Source organism: Salmo trutta, chromosome 14 (genome assembly GCF_901001165.1).
Source record: "Salmo trutta chromosome 14, fSalTru1.1, whole genome shotgun sequence".
Classification (NCBI taxonomy): Eukaryota; Metazoa; Chordata; class Actinopteri; order Salmoniformes; family Salmonidae; genus Salmo; species Salmo trutta.
The window spans coordinates 33,526,976-33,549,810 of NC_042970.1; the positions used below are offsets into that span (position 1 = coordinate 33,526,976).

At 45.7% G+C, this 22,835-nt stretch overlaps 1 protein-coding gene across 3 annotated transcripts in view; it reads right to left on the bottom strand.

The window, feature by feature from the left end:
- Nucleotides 1-22,021, bottom strand: part of LOC115207877 (sodium-coupled neutral amino acid transporter 3-like) — a 60,679-nt gene extending 38,658 nt beyond the window's left edge. For all 3 annotated transcript variants that reach the window (XM_029775411.1, XM_029775409.1, XM_029775410.1), the window contains exon 1: nucleotides 21,726-22,021. The gene's annotated coding sequence lies outside the window, so the exon portion shown is untranslated. The remainder of the gene's footprint in view (nucleotides 1-21,725) is intronic.
- Between the last annotated feature and the right edge of the window lie 814 nt (nucleotides 22,022-22,835).

A 22,835-nucleotide genomic window follows, 5' to 3' on the forward strand; every position in this document is an offset into this window, starting at 1 on the left:
TGATAATTTCTTTGTCAGTGGGCAAACATACAAAATCAGCAGGGGATCAAATACTTTTTTCCCTCACTGTATGTTTGAAGACTTAATTGATTGTTCCACTAAGCCCCTGAGAGAGTGAGTCACTGAAGATGAAAGAGAATGTGTGGCGATGAAGAAGATAACATTTACAATGGCAAATGTAGGACAGTCACCATGCGATGTAAGCAGCAAGGACACACAGATCTCCATGTTAAGGACTTGGAGACTTCTCACCAGGATATCACACATAGAACAAAACCGGAATACTACACCTACAGCATACATACAGTATAGTACAGTATGAAACATAAGAGAAAAGGAGGTTGTGTGTTGATGAGAAGAGGTCTATTTAGGTCAAATCACAGAAGCGATGAGATCACATCCTGAATAACATACAGATGTTCTATCTTAATCTGATCACTCTGTTGTCACAGAGAATTTTCCTGCACAGTAGGAAATGCAAATTGTAGTGAATTCGAGGTTTAAAAAGGCTTACAAAGTTTGTAATTTCTGGTTTAAAATGTCAGACTTCATTTATCCTAACATTTTTTGATCATTATAATGCACATAATAATTCACATTTTCTCTTGCTGCAGGAGAAACTGGTTAAATTAAGATAGCACATTTGTACCAGCGGAGGCTCCTCAGAAGAAAAAGAGGAGGACCATCCTCCTCAGTGAATTTCATAGAAAGAAAAATTGTAAAGAGAATTCAAATGAAACTATACTATATATATTCACGTCACCAAATAATTGATTAAAACACACTTGCAATGAAGGTCTACAGTAGCCTCAACAGCCATGGTGAAGCCTGAGGACAGCTAGTTTCCGTCCTCCTCTGGGTACATTGACTTCAATACAAAACCTAGGATGCTCATGGTTCTCACCCCCTTCCATAGACTTACACAGTAATTATGACAACTTCCGGAGGACGTCCTCCAACCTATCAGAGCTCTTGCGGTATGAACTGACATGTTGTCCACCCAATCAAAGGATCAGAGAATAAATCTAGTACTTAAAGCATAAGCTACAGCTAGCTAGTGCTGCAGTGCATAACATGTGTTGAGTAGTTGACTGAAAGGCAGAGAAAGTTGAATAGTTGAACAGTTTTGAACAATTTAATTTCTTAAAAAAATGAAGGAGATGCAAGAGAGAGAGATAGCTATATTTTGTAGAATTTGTTTAAACTTTCACTTACTTAGCTAGCGAATGCAACTATCTAGTTTAGCCTAATCAAACACCCAGCTCAAACAGAGAGTGATCCTATGTTAGCTAGCTGGCTATAGCTATTCAACACTGGAATTCTTCCAAGTTGTAACGGCTTGGTGATCGTGGAGGAGGAATGAGGCGCAGGAAGCAGCGAACACAGGGTAGTGGTGTTTTTAATATATACACTCACACAAAAAAACAAAGGTTCCCACACACAGGGGAGAAAATACATACGGCGTCAAAACAACGTCGACACGAACATAAGCCGTCTATCAAATAAACAATCATTAATCCCGCACGAACAGGAGCGGGCCAGCTAAACTAAATAGCCCTTCTAATGGCTAATTGACCACAGGTGTCACAAAATAAAAAAAGGGAAAAGCAAAAGGGAATCGGTGGCAGCTAATAGGCCGGTGACGACGACCGCCGAGCGCCACCCGAGCAGGAGGGGGCGCCACCGTCGGTGGGAATCGTGACAGTACCCCCCTCCTGACGCGCGGCTCCCGCAGCGCGCCGACACCGGCCTCGAGGTCGACCCAGAGGGCGAGGCGCAGGGCGATCCGGACGGAGGTGGTGGAACTCCCTCAACATAGATGGGTCCAGGACGTCCGCCGCCGGCACCCAGCACCTCTCCTCCGGGCCGTACCCCTCCCAGTCAACGAGGTACTGTAGGCCCCTCGCCCGGCGTCTCGAGTCCAGTATGGCCCGTATGCTGTACGCCGGGGACCCCCCGATGTCCAGAGGGGGCGGAGGGACCTCCGGCACCTCATCTTCGTGAAGGGGACCAGCTACCACCGGCCTGAGGAGAGACACATGAAACGAGGGGTTAATACGGTAATAGGAAGGGAGTTGCAACCGATAACACACCTCGTTTATCCTCCTCAGGACTTTGAAGGGCCCCACACACTGCGGCCCCAGCTTCCGGCAGGGCACGCGGAGGGGCAGGTTCCGGGTCGAGAGCCAGACCCTGTCTCCCGGTGTGAACACGGGCGCCTCACTGCGGTGGCGGTCAGCACTCCTCTTCTGCCGCGCACTGGCCTCCTTTAGTGAGTCCTGGACGGCTCTCCAGGTCTCCTTGGAGTGCTGGACCCAGTCCTCCACCGCAGGAGCCTCGGTCTGACTCCGGTGCCATGGTGCCAGGACCGGCTGGTAACCTAACACACACTGAAAGGGTGATATGTTAGTAGAGGAGTGGCGAAGTGAGTTCTGGGCTAAGTCAGCCCAGGGAATATACCTCGCCCACTCCCCTGGCCGGTCCTGGCAATACGACCTCAGGAACCTGCCCACCTCCTGGTTCACCCTCTCCGCCTGCCCATTGCTCTCGGGGTGATAACCGGAGGTCAAACTGACCGAGACCCCCAGCCGCTCCATAAACGCCTTCCAGACCCTGGATGTGAACTGGGAACCTCGATCAGAGACAATGTCCTCCGGCACCCCGTAGTGCCGGAAGACGTGGGTAAATAGGGCCTCCGCAGTCTGCAGGGCCGTAGGGAGACCGGGCAATGGGAGGAGACGGCAGGACTTAGAGAACCGATCCACAACCACCAGAATCGCCGTGTTCCCCTGAGAGGGGGGAAGATCTGTCAGGAAGTCGATGGACAGGTGCGACCATGGTCGTTGTGGAACGGGGAGGGGCTGTAACTTCCCTCTTGGTAGATGCCTAGGAGCCTTACTCTGGGCACACACCGAACAGGAAGAGACATAGGACCTCACGTCCTTAGCTAAGGTGGGCCACCAGTACTTCCCCCTTAGACTCCGCACTGTCCTCGCCTCACCAGGATGACCCGCAGTGGGTAGCGTGTGCGCCCACCGAATCAAACGATCACGAACACCGAGCGGCACATACATGCGCCCCAAGGGCACCTGCGCAGGCGCAGGTTCTAACACCAATGCCCGCTCGATGTCCGCGTCCACCTCCCATACCACAGGTGCCACCAGCCTAGACGCTGGAATGATGGGAGTTGGATCGATGGGCCGGTCCTCCGTGTCATAGAGACGGGACAGCGCGTCGGCCCTAGTATTCAGGGAACCCGGTCTATAGGAGATGGTAAACCTAAACCGGGCGAAGAACATGGCCCACCTCGCCTGACGCGGATTCAGTCTCCTCACTGCCCGGATGTACTCCAGGTTTCGGTGGTCGGTCCAGATGAGAAAGGGGTGTTTAGCCCCCTCAAGCCAGTGCCGCCACACCCTCAAAGCTTTGACCACTGCTAGCAACTCCCTGTCCTCCACATCGTAGTTACGCTCCGCCGAACTGAGCTTCTTCGAAAAGAAAGCGCAGGGGCGGAGTGTCAGTGGCACACCCGAGCGCTGTGATAGCACGGCACCCACCCCAGCCTCGGACGCGTCCACCTCCACTACGAACGCTAAAGACGGGTCCACGTGCGCCAACACGGGTGCGTCGGTGAATAGCGTCTTCAACTTCTTGAAGGCTCCGTCCGCCTCCGTCGACCATCGCAAATGCACCGGCCCCCCCTTCAGCAGTGAGGTAATGGGAGATGCTACCTGGCCAAAACCCCGGATAAACCTCCGGTAGTAATTGGCAAAGCCTAAAAACCGCTGCACCTCCTTCACCGTGGTTGGAGTCGGCCAATCACGCACGGCCTTAACGCGGTCACACTCCATCACCACCCCCGTGGTGGAAATGCGATAACCCAGAAAGGAGACGGCTCGTTTGGAAAACTCACACTTCTCAGCCTTAACGTATAGGTCATGCTCCAGCAGTCTACCAAGCACCTTGCGCACCAGGGACACATGCGCGGAGCGGGTGGCGGAATATATCAGAATGTCATCGATATAGACTATCACGCCCTGCCCATGCAGGTCCCTGAGAATCTCGTCAACAAAGGATTGAAAGACGGCTGGAGCATTTTTCAACCCATACGGCATGACGAGGTACTCATAATGGCCTGATGTGGTACTAAAGGCGGTTTTCCACTCGTCTCCCTTCTTGATACGCACCAGATTATACGCGCTCCTGAGATCCAGTTTTGTGAAGAACTGTGCTCCGTGAAATGATTCCACCGCCGTAGCGATGAGAGGTAGTGGGTAACTAAACCCCACCGTAATAGCGTTTAGACCTCGGTAATCAATGCACGGACGCAGACCTCCCTCCTTTTTCTTCACAAAAAAGAAACTCGAGGAAGCGGGTGAGATGGAGGGCCGAATGTACCCCTGTCCCAGGGATTCCGTGACATATGTCTCCATAGCCGCAGTCTCCTCCTGTGACAAGGGGTACACGTGACTCCTGGGAAGCGCAGCGTCAACCTGGAGATCTATCGCACAATCCCCCTGTCGATGAGGTGGTAATTTAGTCGCCCTCTTTTTACAAAAAGCAATCGCCAAATCAGCGTATTCAGGGGGAATGCGCACGGTGGACACCTGGTCTGGACTCTCCACCGACGTGGCACCTATGGAAACTCCTAGACACCTACCTGAACACTCCTCTGTCCACCCCTGGAGAACCCCCTGTTTCCACGAAATACGGGGATTGTGACCAGCCAGCCAGGGGACCCCCAGCACCACCGGAAACGCAGGCGAATCAATAAGGAAAAAACTAATGCGTTCCTTATGATTCCCCTGCGTTACCATGTCCAGTGGCACCGTGGACTCCCTGACTAACCCTGACCCTAATGGCCGGCTATCTAGGGAGTGCACAGGGAAAGGGGAATCTATCGGCACCCGCGGAATGCCCAGCTTAATGGCAAGTCCACGGTCCATAAAATTCCCAGCTGCGCCTGAATCGACTAGCGCCCTATGCTGGGAAGAGGGAAAAAATTTAGTAAACAAAACAGGTAAAAACACGTGACCAACAGGGGGTTCTGGGTGAATCTGGTGCTGACTCACCTGAGGTGACCGAGAAGTGTTCTGCCTGCCCTCTCGACTCCCAGACTGGCTCCTCCAGCACCGGTCGGCCGTGTGTCCTCTCCGACCACAGCTGGTGCAGGAGGAGCCACTTCCTCCGGTGCCCCTTTGCACGGCCCCCCCCCCACCTCCATAGGGGTAGGGGCGGGGGTGCACGGGGGTGGAACGGGCAGGACCCTCTCCGAACGCCCGCGGGCAGCCAGCAAATTGTCCAGTCGTATGGACATATCTATGAGCTCGTCCAGGGACAGAGCTGTGTCCCGACAGGCCAGCTCCCTGCGGACGTCCGCCCGGAGACTGCAGCGGTAGTGGTCTATGAGGGCCCTGTCGTTCCACCCCGCCCCAGCAGCCAAGGTCCTGAACTCCAGCGCGAAGTCCTGGGCACTCCTCGTTTCCTGCGTGAGGTGGAACAGCCGTTCACCCGCCGCTCTTCCTTCCGGAGGGTGGTCGAACACGGCCCGAAAGCGGCGGGTGAACTCTGGGTAGTGGTCCCTCGCCGAGTCTGGACCGTTCCAGACCGCATTAGCCCACTCCAGAGCTCGGCCCGTCAGGCAGGAAACGAGGGCACTCACGCTCTCCTCCCCCGTGGGAGCAGGTCTGACGGTGGCCAGGTACAGCTCAAGCGGAGCAAAAATCCCTGGCACCCAGCCGCCGCCCCATCGTACTCCCTCGGGAGCGCCAAACGAAGCGCGCCAGAGCCAGACGTCATGGGAGCGAAGATGGCTGTATCGGGGGAGGTGGAGGTGGAGAGAGGATACCACTTCTCTCCCATCGGTCCATCCTCTCCATCATCTGGTCCATTGCCGATCCGATGCGATGGAGGACTGTCGTGTGGTGGAGTACGCGTTCCTCCATCGAGGGCAGAGGAGTGGCCGCTGCTCCCGCTGATTCCATGCCTTTTCTTGTGGTGCGGGATTCTGTAATGGCTTGGTGATCGTGGAGGAGGAATGAGGCGCAGGAAGCAGCGAACACAGGGTAGTGGTGTTTTTAATATATACACTCACACAAAAAAACAAAGGTTCCCACACACAGGGGAGAAAATACATACGGCGTCAAAACAACGTCGACACGAACATAAGCCGTCTATCAAATAAACAATCATTAATCCCGCACGAACAGGAGCGGGCCAGCTAAACTAAATAGCCCTTCTAATGGCTAATTGACCACAGGTGTCACAAAATAAAAAAAGGGAAAAGCAAAAGGGAATCGGTGGCAGCTAATAGGCCGGTGACGACGACCGCCGAGCGCCACCCGAGCAGGAGGGGGCGCCACCGTCGGTGGGAATCGTGACACAAGTCATGGTAAGCTTTTGGTTTTATTCATGTATTGCCACCGGGGCCAGCCAGCGTAATTGCTAAACAGCTTGCTGTACACTGTACTGCATGATTGTAGTGGATTTAGTAATGTGTTAGCTCTAGTAGCTATGTTGACTATTACGTTAGCTAATACGGTGGCAACGATGTAGGCTGTGTGTAGCGGTTAGTGGTTATGGTAACAAAGCCTCCTACACTCATGCCGCCAAACTTACCCTCGTAAAACTGACTATCCTACCGATCCTTGATTTCGGCGATGTCATTTACAAAATAGCCCTCAACACTCTACTCAGCAAATTGGATGTAATCTATCACAGTGCCATCCGTTTTATCACCAAAGCTCCATATACTACCCACCACTGCGACCTGTATGTTCTTGTTGGCTGGCCCTCATACATATCCGGCGCCAAACCCACTGGCTCCAGGTCATCTAAAAGTCTTTGCTAGGTAAAGCCCCGCCTTATCTCAGTTCACTGGTCACCATATCAACACTGACCCGTAGCACACGCTCCAGCAGGTATATTTCACTGGTCACCCCCAAAGCCAATTCCTCCTTCGGCCGCCTTTCCTTCCAGTTCTCTGCTGCCAATGACTGGAACTAAATGCAAAAATCTCTGAAGCTGGAGTCTTATATCTCCCTCTCTAACAGCATCAGCTGTCTGAGCAGCTTACCAATCACTGTACCTGTACACAGCCAATCTGTAAATAGCACACCCGACTACCTCATCCCCATATTATTACTCACCGTCTTGCTCTTTTCCACCCCAGTACCTCTACTTGCACATCATCATCTGCACATCTATCAATCCAGTATTAATGCTAAATTGTAATTATTTTATTTATTTATTGCCTACCTCCTTACTCTTCTACATTTGCACACACTGTACATAGATTTTTTCTTTTATATTGACTGTACGTTTGTTTATGTGTCACTCTGTGTTGTTGTTTTTGTCGCACTGCTTTGCTTTATCTTGGCCAGGTCGCAGTTGTAAATGAGAACTTGTTCTCAACTGGCCTACCTGGTTAAATAAAGGTGAAATAAAGACAAATTAAAATATGGTATGAAGGTTTGGTTTGGAAAGGTTTTTTCACCTGGTCACAGACAGCTGTTGTATTGTTCACTGAAGTCCACAAGCGAAGGGAAAATGTGAGAGGAGAGAGTGTGATCGTGTTGTTTGTATGTGGCTGCTAGTTCTGTGTTTGCGTTTGATTCTGCCGATTCTGTTGAAAAAGTTTTCTTAAACGGAAGCAAACGGAACGAAATGGAGATAAACATACCTGCATTTGTACAACAGAAACTCTCGTTTGCAACTGTTGGATTAATGATTACAACCTAGATCAGCTAGATGCAGGCAAGAAAGAGTGTGCAAGGCGGTATTGAATGTGCCACTGTCTGTCAACAAAAATATCTTGACCTATGTTGTAAACTTTCATTCGTAGGCTACGTTGTAGCAACCTCATGATGGATATAGGGAAAATTCACCTGTTTAGCTGGGTGAATGGAATATGAATGACAGTCATTCAATATGCTGTAATAGAAATAAGACCATGCTCATAAAACCAAAAAACGGTCCTCCCTCATCATAAACGGCACCAATCGCCAACGATTTGTACGGCATGATGCCACCATCGTCACATAACCTTCATACACAATTAACAAAGCCTGCCTGCTTGCCCAGCCATCATCACTTAAATCTCAAACACCTCACTTTCCCAGATTGGCCTTCTAAAAGTGTGTGTGTGTGTGTGTGTGTGTGTGTGTGTGTGTGTGTGTGTGTGTGTGTGTGTGTGTGTGTGTGTGTGTGTGTGTGTGTGTGTGTGTGTGTGTGTGTGTGTGTGTGTGTGTGTGTGTGTGTGTGTGTGAGAAGTGTGATAGGAAGTAGTTTGTTGGGAGAACGTCATGCAGGCTTACTCACCACCTCTAGGGAGGTGCACATGTGGCGTCGGGTAATTACATCGAGAGCGTTTAATTAAATTCAACATTATTTTTAAAGGTCTCTTTATAAACAACTATAAATAGATGGGGTTTATTTGCTACTGCTCTGCATGCAGCATTAAGATACACATGGAAAGGCTGACACAGAATGACTAATGGCAATGATCCCTATATTGCTCCCTAAGCCAGTGGATGTTGTGGATGCAGTGATTTTATAAACCGCTGTTGTGTTCTGTTCTTGCAGGGTTTCATGGGTGTTGTTGTTGGGTCTCTGCTTTGTGTAGACAGAAGGCCGTGTCCCCAGAGGAAAGGAGCTTGTTCGGTAAGGGTGGGAGTGGGGGGTGGAGGGATGGGAATAGGGGCATAATTACGCAAGAGCAAATGTCACATTGTTACGCTTTCGTGTGGGAGAAAATCAATGTCCTCCTTCCCTGTCTAATCTGTCAGAGGCTTGCTTGTTTATCCAGGCCTTGAAGAGCCCTGATCCCAAAAAACCCTCCTCAAATTCTCACCCTCAGACCAGCATCTGTGCTGCTGGGGCTAGGCTACTCTGACGTTGGCAACATGGCTAAGAGACGTCATCCCGGAGGGAGATGTATGAGGACCAGAAGAGAAGTGTTTACCGCGATCCCATAACCACTCCAAAGCAGGGCCCTGACCCGCACACCACATCTACCAACACTGATTACTTATATTGCCCGTGTGTGTGTGTGTGTGTGTGTGTGTGTGTGTGTGTGTGTGTGTGTGTGTGTGTGTGTGTGTGTGTGTGTGTGTGTGTGCGAGTGTGCACGTGCGGGTGTGTGTGTGTGTGTGTGTGTGTGCGCACGTGCGGGGGTGTGTGTGTGTGTGTGTGTGCGCATGCGCGTGTGCGTGTCTGTGTGAGTAGTCTGCTCGAGGAATAATCAGGCTATACTACCCACCCCTTCTCCAACATTGTCAAGGCCCTGTGCTTCATTAGTCCACTGTAATTTCATTTGAGCTTAATCTGTTGAAGAGGCTTTGGACTATCATTCAACAATAAGGGATTCTTTTTTGCAGTTTTGCTACTCTCCTCAGGCAGGGAAAAAGTACCTCTGCTCCATATCCAATCAGCAAAGCCCTTTGACTTTCCCAAACTCCTGTGGCTACAGAGGTTTGATACCATATACATGTTTTCCTTACAACCCACCAATTAGAGTACAATCTGTATTCTATTTTGATTAACCACTAGAATAGATACTGGGGGAATTATCTGTGGTAGACCTTACCTCAGCAAGATGAGGGTTTAAGCATTACAGTCAAATAGAAACGCAATTCGGCTACCATGAGAAAATCTCTTGATGTGCCACTGAGGTATTTAGTTTTTTCTGTCTATCTGGCTGTCAAATTGAAATCCCCAGGGCTCTGAGTGACAACGTGTCTGACTAGAAAACATCTCATCTCTCTAGCGGGCTGAACGTTCAGTGTGGAGAGATTTCCAACAGATTAAGAGATTACACTTTTCCACATCATTTCTCTGATGAGCTGCTAATAGACGTGTGTCTCCCTGTGTTTAAGAGCAAACAGTGGAGAAGAGAGTCTGGGGGCTTCTGACAGCCTGTCTCTGTCTTTCCCTAGGATGACTGGATTATACTAGAGCCACTCTCACTCAGGTGGGAAATCAGGATTTAATCTCCCATGTGTGTCACACACACACACACAAACACACAAACTCACTATGCTGCTAAAAATAGCCTCATGTCACAAACAGAGGCGTGTTGGGCACCAGCACGTGTGAATATGGATGGACAGATGGATGGGTGGATGGACGGACGGACGGATGCAGTGGACACCTGAAGTAAACCTGCCTGGTAAAGTTGTGAAACGCCAGTCCTAGTGAACATTATGGATGGGCTGAACTGTCATCTGTCTATTCTGGTTCTACACACACAGCAATCAGATAAGGGTGCGCTCCACATTTATCCACATTGCTATTTTCATTTCATTCCACAAATACTTCAGTGTGAGGGGGATGCATTGGCACCAGCTATAACTATCAGCTTCCATTCAGCATACTACTTGGCGTTCTTTCAGCAGCATAACATAGACTGGATTGTTAAATCAAGTGCTTAAGCAACTGAATCAATCAACACATGGGACCCTTCAGCTCTACTTTATATCTACGTGCCGTTGATTTCTCTTTGTGTTGTTTGTGGTGTGGTCCCCTTGAGATTGTTGTCTACTTCCCAGCTTGTTCCTTGGACGTTACTAAAGATGTTGTTAGGACGTCGCCTGATGGTCCCAAAAAAACTTGCTTCATCATACATTGTTACTGTTGCCAAGCCAATGAAGTAGTTTCCCTGTTGGTAAGGTTAGAAACACCCACACAAACAAAGCTTTCAATTTACACACATGATTACATTATTAATTTACGCAGTCATTATTATTCAACATGTCCTCACCTTGGATTTGAACTCACAACCTCTTGGTTCATGGCATTCCAATCTTCCCACTACACCAACAAGTCTGTGTCAAAGACCTGCAATGCTACACTTTGCACTTCAAAGTACATCTTGGCTCTGTTAAAAGCACACTCAATCACACTCACTCTATCATAGTGAATAAGGAGTAACATTAAAACTAAGTAATACGCCCCCACCAACATTAGACAGCCATACAGAAAACCCGCAAATGGCTGAAACAAGTAAATCAAATCAATGATGAGAGAATAGTCAGATTAACTGATAATGGACACAGACATGGTGGTGTAGCAGCAAGATTGGAATACTGTGAACCATGAGGTTATGAGTTTAAATCCCAGGGGAGGACATGTTTAATAATATTTACTGTATAAATATATATGCACAATGTAATCATGTGTGTCAAATATGTAAGTTGAAATGTTGTACATTAAAAGCACTGCATGTGTGTGGGTGTCCCTATTCCTGCCAACAGACAAAAAGCTGTAAATATATTAGTAGTTCACCAACCAGGGCCTTGATGGGCTCTGCAACAGTAACAAGGGGTGGTTTGTAAAGTAACACGTTTTTTGAGGGGTGGGGAGAACGTTTCTTTGAGACCATCAGGCGACACCCTAAAAAACACACAAAAACCTCCAGGGGACAATGACAGAACATCCTATGTTTTATACGTCATTAGACACATTCATGTTTTTGCAATGTTCCCATGAAACATGTCTAGAACATTAATATCTTATATTCTGAGAACATGGCAACTATGTTCTGTGTATGTTTGGTGTGACGTTGATGGAATATTCTCCTAACCCTCTGGAATATTCTTGCAACATTCCAATGAAATGTGTCTACAACATTGATATTGAATATTCTGAGAACATGGTAACCACGTTCTGGGTAAGATCTGTTTGACATTAAGGGAATGGTCTCTTGGAAACAGTCCTTGCACATTACTAGAACATTCCTATGAAAATGTTATGTAATGACCTAGTGAGACTCTTAAGGGAACATTCTCTAAAGTTGTGGGAACGTTTGTTGTTAACTGGGTTAACTGGGTCGACCCCACTCGCCGAGGCTGTCTCAGGGGGAGTTGGGATATACAAAAGACACATTTTCAATTCACACTTGTCTATTAATACACACGTGAAATAAGACAATTATATAAGCACCTACCAAATTATTACTGTTAATATTCCTCTCACCTTTACAATCTCTCTACTTGATTTTTGCTTCCAATCTCCTCTCCCCACTCAATACTTAATCCCCAATCTGCTCACTGGCACTCGGAGGGATTCCAGGCCCATTGAGTCCCATCATGATTAGCTGGCTGGGTGAATGGGAGATTAACTAAGAACTCAGAGATTTGTGTCCTCCTCTGAGATGCTCCTCATCTATCTATCTATCTATCTATCTATCTATCTATCTATCTATCTATCTATCTATCTATCTATCTATCTATCTATCTATCTATCTATCTATCTATCTATCTATCTATCTATCTATCTATCTATCTATCTCTCTCTCTCTCTCTCTCTCTCTCTCTCTCTCTCTCTCTCTCTCTCTCTCTCTCTCTCTCTCTCTCTCTCTCTCTCTCTCTCTCTCTCTCTCTCTCTCTCTCTCTCTCTCTCTCTCTCTCTCTCTCTCTCTCTCTCTCTCTCTCTCTCTGTCTGTGGGAGAAATACAGATTAGTGCACAGCAGTCTCTGGTAAACATACACCACAGCATATATCAATCCCTGTGTGTGTACTCTCTGGTTGTGGATATTATCTTTCTGATCAAGTATATAGTAAATTATAGGTTTCTTACAGAGATTTATACCCAACACGCGTACAGATGTAGGATCTTAATTTGAGCCAGTTTTCTACAGCAGGAAAATAATCCTACAGCAACCGTGTTGATTATAGCTAATAGAAATGTGTGTAGGGGTTGATACATTCGTTACAAACTTTAGAAGCCTTTTCGAACCTTGAATACACTACAATTTGTTCTTACTTACAAGCCCTTAACCAACAATGACATTTTAAGAGAAATACCTATATAAAAAAAAATTATAATAATAATTAAAGAGCAGCAGTAAAATAACAATAGCAAGGCTATATACAAGGGGTACCGGTACAGAGTCAATGTGCGGGGGCACTGGTTAGTCGAGGTCAATGAGGTAATATGTACATGTAGGTAGAGTTGTGAGAATGCAGTTAATTGACTACAGCTCAGCGTTCAACACCATAATGTCCTCCAAGCTCATCACTAAGCTCAGGACCCTGGGGCTGAACACCTCCCTCCACAACTGGATCCTGGACTTCCAGGCAGGCTGCCCCCAGGTGGTGAGGGTAGGCAACAACAAATCCGTCACTTTGACCCTCAACATGGGGGGCCCTCAGGGGTGCGTGCTTAGTCCCCTCCTGTACTCCCTGTTCTACCCACAACTGTGTGGTCGCGCATGACTCCAACACCATCATTACGTTTTCTGACGACACGATGGTGGTAGGCATGATCAACGACGACGATGAGACAGCCTGTAGGGAGAGGTCAGTGACCTGGCAGTGTGGTGCCAGGAGAACAACCTTTCCCTCAACATCAGCAAGACAAAGGAGCTGACTATAGGAAACGGATCCACATCGACGGAGCTGTAATTGAGTGGGTCGAGAGCTTCAAATTCCTCTGTGCCACATCACTAAGGGAATAACATGGTCCACACACACCAACACAGTCATGAAGAAGGCATGACAATGCCTCTTCTCCCTCAGGAGGCTAAAAGGATTAGGCATGGGCCTTCAGATCCTCAAAAAGTTATACCGTTATACCATTTTATGCATCTTGACTGGCTTCTTCACCGCTTGGTAAACTATGAGTGGATTTGGCTATTTCAGCCACACCAGTTGCTGACAGGTGTATAAAATCTAGCACACAGCCATGCAATCTCCATAGGGAACATTGGCAGTAGAATGGCAGTAGAATGAATTTCAACGTGGCACCGTTAAAGGATGCCACCTTACCAATAAATCAGTTCATCAAATTTCTGCCCTGCTAGAGTTGCTCCGGTCAACTCTAAGTACTGTTATTGTGAAGTGGAAAAGTCTCGGAGCAGCAACGGCTCAGCCGCAAAGTGGTAGGCCACACAAGTTCACAAAACAAGACCACCCAGTGCTGAAGCACGTAACGCGTAAAAATCGTGTGTCCTCGGTTGCAGCACTCACTACAGAGTTCCAACCTGCCTCTGGAAGCAACGTCAGTACAATAACTGTTCTTCGGGAGCTTCATGAAAAGGGTTTCCATGGCAGAGCAGCCGCACTTAAGCCTAAGATCACCATGCGCAATGCTAAGCGTCGGCTGGAGTGGTGTAAAGCTCGCCGCCATTGGACTCTGGAGCAGTGGAAACGCTTCACCATCTGGCAGTCCGAAGGACGAATCTGAGTTTCAGCGGATTTCAGGAGAACGCTACCTGCCCGAATGCATAGTGCCAACTGTAAAATTTGATGGAGGAGGAATAATGGTCTGGGACTGTTTTTCATGGTTCGGGCTAACCCAGTGAAGGGAAATCGTAACACTACAGCATACAATGACATTCTAGACGATTATGTGCTTCCAATTTGTGGCAACAGTTTGGGGAAGGCCCTTTCTTGTTCCAGCATGACAATGTCCCCATGCACAAAGCGAGGTGCATAAAGAAATGATTTGTCGAGATCGATGTGGAAGAACTTGACTGGCCTGCACAGAGCCCTAACCTCAACCCCATTGAACGTTGACTGCGAACCACGCCTAATCGCCGAACATCAGCGCCCGACCTCAGTAATGCTTGTGGCTGAATGGAAGCAAATCCCCACAGCAATGTTCCAACATCTAGTGGAAAGCTTTCCCAGAAGAGTGGAGGCTGTTATAGCAGCAAATGGGGGGACCAATATATTAATGTCCATGATTTTGGAATGAGATGTTTGACGAGCAGGTATGCACATGCTTTTGCTTGGCATCCGAACACAAGACGCTATAGAGGGTAGTGCGTATGGCCCAGTACATCACTGAGACCGAAGCTCCCTGCCATCCAGGACCTTTATACCAGGCGGTGTCAGAGGAAGGCCCTAAAATTGTCAAAGCCTAAAAATTGTCCAGCCACCCAAATCATAGACATGTGGCCCCAGACAAAAAAAGCATCCTCTCCTGGCTCCCCAGCCCTATCTTCTTTTCTCTCCCTCTCTCTTCTCTCCATCACGTGGACGAGGAGAGAGATCATCACTGGGGAAACCATCCAGCTGGAAATACAACTCCCAGCGATGGGCCTCCAGCATGGTTCAGCGCCAAGGACCCAACTACATCATATGCCATCGTACCAAGTGGGTCTAGGGCATAGGACTTGTGAGCACATGTTGCCAATGGCTTTAGGTTAAATTCTTTCAAAAGCATTTATAGTTCCACAAAACAGCTGAGATAACTACTAGGACTTCACAAACTGTGAGATGTGTGCTATACCTCTAAATTAAAACCCAAAACAAAGCTCTGACTCGGCTCAGACCTTTCTATTTGGAAACAGAAATAGAGGGCTCTGGCTCTGCTGAGAGTAACACATTCAAAACGTATAAAGTCACATCCTGATTCCTGACATTCCAGGAAGTGAATCTCGTCCAATGTGAGGGCTGTGTTCCCAAGCAGCTGTCCTAAATAGATTAGTACCTCTCCTCACCCCTGCTGCTGATGTCACAGTGAGGCCATTGAAATAGTAGAGGGGTAAGGGCATGTCTCTGAGTCTGGCCTACTTCTAGTTCAGGCCGTGCATCCCGTGCCTAATGACACCCTGATCAATGCTGAGTTGAAGTGCGTGACTCTGGGTGTCCTCCATCAATGCTCTCCCTTATGCACTTCCTCTGAGATATCTTCCACGAGCCCGCAAACACTGAGCTCATGGATGTTAAATTGTGACTTAACTTGTGACAAACACATGAGCTTTACCGATGCAGTGGTGTAGAAGTCCAACAGAAGAATATGAAACAGTTTTATGAAATAGAAATTATGGAATTGTATGGTGGACCTGGAGGCATTCTCACCATCAAATTGGACACAAACAATTTAATTTGAGTTTTTCATCATTTTCTCTCCAGCAAATCTAAAAGTGTGTGAGTGCTGGGTATTGTAAGACTTAGTGAAATAATGAGTTTTAAGCACTGTTTTAAAACTGTTCAAAGATGGCCAAAGATCTTTGAGTCTATGCTCTTACATATCCGCACTGATGTCATGAACATTTACAGAAAAAAATTCACTTCACCTGCTTCAAACTGGTCCGCCAAAAAAGTATTTTCTAACTACCTTCCTAACTCCTTAGCCTTGGTAGTTCAGACAATTTAAGAGATTACAGGTCATTTTTCCCTCCCAGACTACGGATTTACAAAGTACTTCAATGTACAAACAGTACTTCAAAAATAGTTTGGCTTTCATGGCTGAGGATTTCTCTAATTCATCTGGACTACAGTGTCTGATCATACATAGTAGGTTATTGCCCTGAGGTGTTCCTTATCATTCTGATATACTTTGAAATTGTGTTGAACAGAAGCACATAGTAAGCAGTGGCTGGATTCAGCTGTGTGGGGAAACAAAAGTCAATAACATGTTATAAGACATGTATTAACCACATCAATCGTAAAGTTGTCCAATGTCATTTCAAACACACATTTCTGACTTAGCTACAAGTAACCATCATATTAAGGTGAAAGTGTTGAGTGCAAAAAAAAATAAGTTGTTGAAGTTGATGTCCCATAATTTCATTATTTCAACGTGACAGCAAATCATAGCATCAAAAAGGCTCTGGGGCTCAAATCTCTGTAGGGGAGTTCAGTCTTCCCTCAATGCATTGTGAGTTCAAAAATGTAAAATCTAATTCGCTTCACGTTGACTTGTCATTCCAGCCGAGGTAAAGCAACACCTGTAGGCAGGAGGGGTATATATTACAAATGGATAATATTATTTGATCCAATAATGTAGGAATAAAGTGAACCCCTCTACCTACTTACCACGCCATTGACTCTCACACACCATAGAGAAAATTTACATTTTTTACATTTTTAGTCATTTAGCAGACACTCTTATCCAGAGCGACTTACAGTAGTGAATGCATACATTTTTTTTCCCCCGTACTGGTCCCCCGTGGGAATCAAACCCACAACCCTGGCGTTGCAAACACCGTGTTCTACCAACTGAGCCACACGAGACACTGGATGATAAAAGGAACAGTAATGTCGGATTACATGACTACATGAACAGCACAAACCAAATGGACTAAAAGGGCATGTTACAAAAGCTCAAGACAGAAACCAGGTTGTAACTCTACTCTGGCCATGCACCTTCTTTGCCACTCATCTCACCTGACTCCACTCTGCTCGTTAACACCCTTGACCATTTAAGTAGCAGTTCCTCCCTCCAGTCTTTCTTATTCCTGTTGGTGAATGCATGGGGCAGCCAACTTGTTTTTCTTTCTATGTTGTGTGTGTTCGTGACTGAGAAGTGAGTACCTTTCATTATTAAAGAATATGTATAACTGTTAACTTTCAGATCATTTTTAGTTGATGTTAAAGTTGATATTCCGCTGCCAAATTACTTAGTAACAATTTCCTGTCAGTCCAGCATGTGGGATGCATTTGTTATTTATCCCTTTTGCACTTGTCAGTCATGCATGTATGTTAACATGTTTGGATTTCCCTGGTAAACACATCTGACTACCTTTCCCCATGTGCTCCTGTGTTTGTGCAATAAAATCCTACTATTTGGATTCCTGCTTCATCTGCATTCTTCTCGCTGCGCTATGGTGGCACTTCGAACTCTGAACTAGTCAAACCCTCCTTTTCTACAGGTTAATTATGCCATTTTTCAACCTCTAATTCATTATCTTCAGCACCATACCAGTGTTTACATGTGAAAACAGTGTTTCTATTATCTGGTTAAACATAAGGGTACTAAATAAATTCTTCTGCCATCACAGGGTAGGATTAAAAGTAAGAAACTGATTTTCAAAACTTGCATTAAGTTTCTAGCCATGGGGGTATTTTCTTGCTGGCCATGTCACTGCGAATCTTTTTGAAAATCACTGTTTTTAAAATGTCAACTTTTGATGTTTTCACATACAGTACCAGTCAAACGTTTGAACACTTACTCATTCCAGGGTTTCTTTATTTTTACAATTTCCTACATTGTAAAATAGTAGTGAATACATCAAAACAATGAAATAACACATGGAATCATGTAGTAACTACAGTGTTAAACAAATCAAAATATATTTTAGATTCTTCAAAGTAGCCACCCTTTACCTTTGATGAAAGCTTTGTACACTTGGCATTCTCTTAACCAGCTTCAACTGGAATGATTTTCCAACAGTCTTGAAGGAGTTCCCACATATGCTGAGCACTCGTTGGCTGCTTTTCCTTCACTCTGCCGTCCAACTCATCCCAACCCATCTCAATTGGGTTGAGGTCGGGTGATTGTGGAGGCCAGGTCATCTGATACAGCGCTCCATCACTCTCCTTGTTCAAATAGCCCTTAGTGTTGGGTCATTGTCCTGTTTGAAAAACAAATGATAGTTCCACTAAGCGCAAACCAGATGGGAAGGCGTATTGCTGCAGAATGCTGTGGTAGCCATGCTGGTTAAGTGTTCCTTGAATTCTAAATAAATCGGTGTCACCAGCAAAGCACCATCACACCACCACCATACTTCACGGTGGGAACCACACATGCAGAGATCACCGTTCACCTACTCTGCATCTCACAAAGACACGGTGGTTGGAACCAAATATCTCAAATTTGGACTCATCAGACCAAAAGACAGATTCCCACCAGTCTAATGTCCATTGCTCATATTTCTTGGAAAAAGCAAGCCTTATGTCCTTTTGTTTGTTTTCAGCAATTCGACCATGAAGACCTGATTCACGCTGTCTTCTCTGAACAGTTGATGTTGAGATGTCTGTTACTTGAAGTCTGTGAAGCATTTATTTGGGTTGCAATTTCAATTATCCTCTGCAGCAGAGGTAACTCTGGGTCTTCCTTTCCGGTGGCGGTCCTCGAGAGCAGTTTCATCATAGCGCTTGATGTTTTGCGACTGCACTTGAAGAATCTTTCAAAGTTCTTAATTGTCCGCATCGACTGACCAAACAGGGCTATCGACTGTATACCACCCCTACCTTGTCACAACACAACTGATTGGTTCAATCGCATTAAGAAGGAAAGAAATTCCACAAATTAACAAGGCACATCTATTAATTGAAATGTTTTCCAGGTTACTAGCTCATGAAGCTGGTTGAGAGAATGCCAAGAGTGTGCAAAGTTGTCAAGGCAAAGAAAGGGTGGCTACTTTGAAGAATCTCAAATATAAAATACATTTTGATTTGTTTAACACTTTTTTGGTTGTGTTATTTCATAGTTTTGATGTAGAAATAAATAACTCTGGAATGAGTAGGTGTATCCAAACTTTTGACTGGTACTGTATATCAAATAAGATGAAAAGAACTCGTCGGCCAAGTGTAATTTCACATGGATAATGACTCAATGAGAAAACGATTACACTTGTATCTCTCTCGCTAGCTCTGAACAAACCTGCTGACTGTATTGCTGAGATACACAGTCATGTTCAGTCAGACATGGCACTTAAAGGATGAAAATCAAACCTCATCCCATAAGTCTACAATAAAAATATATGCTAAGTTACACTCACTCAAAAAATACCTTCCATAAAACACACTTGTGTGATTCTGCAGTTCAGAGCACACAGCTTTGGCTAGAGCATCAGTCCAATCAACTGTGAACCAGTGCTCTGGAGTGGGGGTGGAGGTATGAAGGGAGAGAGTGAGCCAGAGCCCGACTCACTGACAGGCCAGTGCTCATTCAAATATATCAACAGGACAGTCCTGACAGGCTGACAGAACAGGAAATCTCACCTGCTCCCTCCTGTCAGCTCCAGCAGACACAATAGTCTCAACTGCTGCCCTCCCTACAAATAGCCCACAGAAGGGGCTCTGCACTCTGCAGTTTCTCAGCAACCCAGGTGTCTCTAGGAATGCTTGTTACCTGTCTAGTGCAGAGTGACACAGAGTTAGTGCGTGGGGGTGTAGGCCTACCTTGGATAAAACAACCCAACACACCAGATAAAAACTTGCTTCTAAATGCACTATAGCCTTTGTCACTTTTGAGGCATTTGGAACTAAAGGGGCCTGATTTTCAAAGGGCAAATGAAAACAATATTGGACAAGCCTATATGACAATACAGTTAGGCCTATATGTGCCAATGATTCACAGAACAAAACTATAAACGCAACATGCAACAATTTCAAAGATTTTACTGAGTTCAGTTTATATAAGGAAATGTGTCAATTGAAATAAATTCATTAGGCCCTAATATATGGATTTCACATGACTGGGAATGCAGATATGCATCTATTGGATCATAAAACCAGTCAGTATCTGGTGTGACCACCATTTGCCTCATGCAGCACGACATCTCCTTTACATTAAGTTGATCAGGCTGTTGGTTGTGGCCTGTGGAATGTTGTCCCACTCATCTTCAATGGCAGTGCGAAGTTGCTGGATATTTTAGTGGGAACTGGAACACACTGTCGTACACGGCGATCCAGAGCATCCCAAACATGCTCAATGGGTGACATGTGTGGTGAGTATGCAGGCCATGAAAGACTTGGGACATTTTCAGCTTCCTGGAATTGTGTACAGATCCTTGCGACATGGGGTTGTGCATGATATGATCATGCTGAAACATGAGGTGATTGCGGCAGATGAGTGGCACAACAATGGGGCTCAGGATCTCGTCAGTGTATCTCTGTGCATTCAAATTGCCTTCGATAAAATGCAATTGTGTTCGTTATCCATAGCTTATGCCTGCCCATACCATAACCCCACCGCCACCATGGGGCACACTGTTTACAACTTTGACATCAGCAAACCGCTCACCCACACAATGCCATACACATGGTTTGCTGTTATGAGGCCGGTTGGACATACTGCCAAATGCCTAAAATGACATTGGAGTCAGCTTATGGTAGAGAAATTAACATTACATTCTCTTGCAATAGCTCTGGTGGGCATTCCTGCAGTCAGCATGCCAATTGCACACTCCCTCAAAACTTGATCTGTGCATTGTGTTGTGTGACAAAACTGCACAATGTTATTGACCCCAGCACAAGGTGCACCTGTGTAATGATCATGCTGTTTAATCAGCTTCTTGATATGCCACACCTGTCAGGTGGGTGGATTATCATGGCAAAGAAGAAATGCTCACTAACAGGGATGTAAACTAATTTATGCAGAAAATGTGAGAGAAATAAGCTTTTTGTGCACATAAAACATTTCTGGGATATTTTATTTCAGCTCATGAAACACAGGATCAACACTTTACATGTTATGTTTATATTTTTGTTCAGTGTAGTATATAGGCCACGTTTAAGTGGGGGATAACATATTAATAAGAATGCCCAAGAATCTATAGAGGTGTTGAAGAACTGTGGCAAATACACCACATGCTGGATAGTAACATAAACTGATGGTGAGTATAGTCTAGCCTACTCTAGAGGACCAGTAAAATGTTTTTACTTAAATTACTGTTGATGACCAAGGTATGACCAGACCAGAGTGCAGCGCAAGTTATCAACTGGATCAGCGCTCACTGAGAACCGTTACTTCAGTAATATAACACCAATTTAACAATAATGTAACAATGTAACTATAATGTAACAGCATTCTTTATGAGAAATTAACTCGAGAAGATAGGCTGTCTTAAATGTCCGAAATAAATTCACAGTATTGTTTTTTACGAGCTACAACGCATGCCATGGCTCTTGATGGCAACACTATTCGATAAACCTGTCTGATAGCCATATTGGATATGATTTCAGTAGACCACAAAGGGAATGGAGGGATGAATAGCCGACTATGTAAAGACATTGCACTGAATATTGACGGTGAATAATACTCTTACCAGAGATAGTGTGCCAATGTGAACTCAGTCCGAATATCTCCACACGAATCTTGCATCCGCTTCTTTGCTGTTTTTTCTTTGTCTTGTGGCTCTTCACTCCGTTACCTGTTATACGGCAATCAATATTTTATGAGATCCGTGTGCGCCCCTTCTCAATTGCTGTGTAAATGTAATGTGTTCACTATAAAAATGTAGCTCATAATCTATTGAATGTGGGATGTTGAGCGTGTCCAGGTTCCGCCTACTGCATGCAACCTCCAATCAATTGGTTCTATTGTGCGGTTCCAGAGCGCGCGTGGAGCGTTTCTCACGCGGCACGCGCTCTCTTGGAGCGCAACAAAATTACGTGTACTAGTCTGTGTTACATGGCAACTTAGATTTCTTCCTTCTTCACTTTAATTTTACGTTGAATAAACTATGCAGAAATCATATCCATGATTGCCTGTTGCGTGTAGCACCATATTTGAAATGATTGTTTGGTTTTTAAACAAACATTTATATTTGCTCAACGTTATTAAGACTTAATCAAGACAAAAGATGCATGATTAAAAAACTAGCATAGAGCATAGACAATTTACCCAATAATATGGAAGGGAGCATATCACACAAAATAGACAGTGTTTTCTTTAAAGTATTCTAATTTATTTGGTCATTTCATTCCTGTTCAAGGCGGAATGAGACGCCACTTGTAGTGACCTGCTTTGAAGCAGCTTCCACAGTGATGTCATGCAGAAGCAGGTCTCAAGTTTCTATTTTTTTACACACACCATTTCTGGGTCATTGACTGTCAGCTTATGAATAGGATGAAATGTATGCATTCACTACTGTAAGTCGCTCTGGATAAGAGCGTCTGCTAAATGACTAAAATGTAAAAAATGTAAAATAGGATGATGATTGTGATGCTCTGGCATTTTTCTACAAAGGCTCACAGACTCATCATCACAGGTATAGGATACATTCTGTGTGTGAATTATTAATAGGAGTAAGGACATATGACTATATGGCCACCGGAATTACAGCTGCGATATTTTACTCCCTCGTGGCACTACACATAGCCTACAAATACCATGCTCAAACAAGCTTTATTTCCTGTGGTGTCTCTTCTATATG